At 33.4% G+C, this 3,926-nt stretch overlaps 1 non-coding gene across 1 annotated transcript; it reads right to left on the minus strand.

Annotated features, from left to right (window-relative positions):
- Nucleotides 1-1,486: 1,486 nt before the first annotated feature.
- Nucleotides 1,487-1,650, minus strand: LOC149999220 (U1 spliceosomal RNA). The gene has a single exon (XR_016513877.1). It is a non-coding gene; the product is annotated as a U1 spliceosomal RNA (small nuclear RNA).
- Between the last annotated feature and the right edge of the window lie 2,276 nt (nucleotides 1,651-3,926).

Genomic DNA, 3,926 nt, shown 5'->3' on the forward strand with positions numbered 1-3,926 from the left:
TTTAGAGTTGTCTCTGCAGGTTACCTAAACTTTATTAGGATTTTGAAAATTTTTCTTCGGCATTTTACTGAATAAAATAAAATGAGTTCAGGCCTTTCCAGAAATTATAGAATAACTCAAGGAAGTATTTTCTTCCCAATTTTGAAAGGCAGGCTTGAGGTTAGCAACTGCAGAAACATGTCTGCTTATTAGGACATTTGCATTCTAATTTATCAAATTAGAATTTCAGATAAATTACCTCTGCATATTTATGTGAAGAAAGTTTTGCTATGTTGGATATACAGTTTTTGTTTCAAAATGCATCCAAACATCTAGGTTTTCTCTCTTTTATTTCCCAAACAATTTAAATTATTTTACATCATCTGGCCTCCAAATATCTTTATGGTGGTCATCTTTGATTTTGTTGATCATGAGGGGAAACTGCAGGCCATTTAAGGGCTATTAGAACACCTTTAATAAGCCATGACAAATTAAACTGAACAAAGTTTTTGTTTCAATCAATTATATTATATATTAAAAATATAGGTCCATTTTCTCTATTTGTAGACATACTAAGGAAAATAAGTGAAGTTTCAATTATATGAAGTCATGAAGAAATAAAAGTTGAACCATATGATTTACATTTCTGATTGTTTTCATAAATGCAGTGACTGGATCTCAGGATGCATAGCATAGAGACAACATTATACTCTGCATGGTTTCTAGGTCTCCCAGCATGGCAGTTTATCAACAAGGTGGATAAAATGTCATACATTTGCAATTAAAATTGCACAAAAGGAAACACAGTACTTATAAAACATGCATTGGAATTAATAAAATAAAAGCTTACTAGGTATAAACAGTTACATTCAACTTTGTTGAAGGTTTTGAATAAGACTTTATATGTTCTTTCAAGAGTCTCAGAAAAAGTGATAATACTTTGTATGATGTTTAACTAAGCTAAAATAAGATCTCTCTCTAAAACTATCCCAAAATATGTTTATCGTGATCACTATATTATTGATATTTATATATATATATACGTTTGCTTGATTATAAGGAGAAAAATAATTCCACAATGTGTGAATTGTACTTTCATGAAGTATATAAAGTAGTCCCACTCACAGAAGGAGGAATTAGAACAGTGGCTGTAGGCATGGAGGAGGGTGAAATGGGGTGTTGCTGTTCAAAGGTGGAAAATTTTCGTCATGCAAGGTGACAGGGTTTTAGAGTTCTTCTTAACACTATTGTGCAGATAGTTAACAATACTTAATATAAACCTATGCATTCATTAAGAGAATAGAGGTATTTTTTATCACAATAAAAATGATATAATTAGATAAATTAGTTATTTTTCCTCACTGTCTCTTAGTTATTAAATAATAAATAAAAGTATTTTTATTGATACTGACTCCAGAAAATGTAATTTATGCATTGATTATGGCATTTATATAAATGTCAAGCACTTTTATTATTTTCTCTAACAGATGATTTCTTTTTTTTTTTTCAGGGGAGAGCGCAAACGTAGTCCCCCACTACCACAAATTATGCAGTCGAGTTTCCCACATTTGGGGAAATCGCAGGGGTCAGCACATCCGGAGTGCAATGGATAAGCCTCGCCCTGGGAAAACCACCTTCGTGATCATGGTATCCCCCCTGCCAGGTAAGTATCTAACAGATGATTTCTTACTAAAAAGTTTGCTTTGCTAAAAAAATTTTTTTTATTATTATTTCTTATAGAATTTATTTCATGTGCATTACAAGTTTATACTAATGTAAATTTTTAATGATTTCTCCTTTATCAATGGAGAGTTTTATTATTGTAGACTTGTGATTATATCATTTAGCTTGATGATATTCTTGTACGTAGACCCTGTGTAGAGACTAGTTCTATCACAAAAGATTTAAGTACAACATTAAGTCCTCTGAATAATCACAGTATCACTTTGCTCAGTGTCCCTTAAAATATTGAAAAATATGATTCCCCCATGCCTTGTTTTTGATACCATATCAGTGTTATGATATGAACATGCTATCAACAGTATATACAGAAGTGCTTCATTCTATGATACCATTTTCAATAATGTTATCTTAAAACATATTTTCTAATAAATCAAATTTAAGTCCAAAGTTGTGTTACTGTACTTAAATATATTTAAGTAGCACTTACTGAGAATCTACTCGATTTGAGCAATATTTTTGTTGTGGGTTATACAATGGTGAATGAGTTAGACAGGATGCCTGCCTTCTTAGGTTACAGAGACCAACAATGTAGAGTAGGAGTCCAGAGTCTGGGTTCTATGCCATTATTCTATAGACATAAACACAAACATTTCTAGTCTGCAAGTTTTAGGAAGGTGACATAACTTACTGTAGAAAAAATGGGTGATCAATGAGCTAACTCATGTTCTCACCATCGAACTTCATTAAGCAACTTTGTGATCTTGTGAGACCAAATCAGTCTGGTTAATTAGTTGGGTATCAGTTCCTTTAAGTATAAGATAAGGCACTTATTTTGATTATCTCTAAGGTCACTTCTAATGTTAGGGGGTTTTCTTTGAGATTCTAAGGATCATAGGATATAAACATTGTCTACTAATACAAGAGAATTAGATTATAAGAAGACTATCAACTACAACATTTATCCATGCACAATTTCTCCTGAGAATTATTATACTTTGATTGTACACAGGATGAACTTATAGTAAATAGTAACAAAATGCCTCTCTTTCCTAAGTATTGTTCAAAGTTATAATAACTTAAGTGAATTAATCAGCTTCGGAAAGGTCAGTTTTCCAATAAATGGCAAGTTTTTAAAAAGGTTAACAAAATTAGTCAGACTCATCCGTTGTTACTTAGAAGGGTGATTCTGTGTGACTTCTATATGTGCATAATTATAGCCAAAGCTTTAAAATTGTGTAAAAAGCTTTTTGCCTTTTTTTTTTTTCGTTCAGTAGAGCAGAGTTTATATCTAACTGCTGCATTTTCATGTTTTTAAAAATTACCTCTCTCCTCGTAAATGCACAGCTGTTCTGATTGGAAACAACATGGGATGTTTTCTTCCTAGGATAGGTAGAGGGAATGAAAGATCTAGAGTGGTTGTAGTATATAGGGAAGGAGCATCCAGCCTGGGGTGGGGAGTGGGATGCTGAAATTAAAAGCTCTCATAATAGCTAAAAAAGAAACAGAAGTGTGTTTCATATCAGGGTTGGTAGACACATCCTCTACTTAGAATCTGATTTAAAGAATAGAGAAGTAGATGTTCCCTGTTCCCTGTTTCTTTCTGTTTGCTCCTATCTGGGTATTTGCATAGGGGCTAGGCCAGCAACAAGAATTACATTAATGGGAAATTCCATATAATCTTTAGGGATTCCTTGGAATTTACTCCGAAGGGACTCCTCAGTTTAAATTCTTTATTCACACACACACAGTTGGATCCTATTTTGAAAGGAACTGTATTTATTTAGGATTTGTTTATTTTTTGTAAACCCAAATATGACACAAAAAGTCTGTCTGGAGACTTTTTGTGTGGACATCTTATTAGTTACATGAAGACCCTTTATCTTTGGAAAGCAAAAATGTAAGGTATATGATTTAGAGCCAAGAAAAGGCCTCACAGGCAGAGTGGAGGGACAGATTTGAACAAACCATGGTTTCAGCCATCTTGTTCTCCTACTGGGTAGTTGGAGAGGTGGTAAGAGAAATATATAGAAATAAAGAGATAAAGAAAACATGTCTTATATACATATTTATCTCTTTACCTCCATATTACTGGTCTTTCCAGAAAAAGTCCAGGCATTGTTAATATAACGAGAACAGTTTGCCTGACGTTGATGTAACCTGGCAGCCCAGGAGAGTGGACTGGAATGTGCGTGCGTGAACAATGACGACCTCACTGTACTAGTCAGTGGGGGCGGTAGATGCTGTTGAGTGAGCATGTGTACTAT

Source organism: Furipterus horrens, unplaced genomic scaffold (genome assembly GCF_987537825.1).
Source record: "Furipterus horrens unplaced genomic scaffold, mFurHor1.1.pri manual_scaffold_10, whole genome shotgun sequence".
Lineage (NCBI taxonomy): Eukaryota > Metazoa > Chordata > Mammalia > Chiroptera > Furipteridae > Furipterus > Furipterus horrens.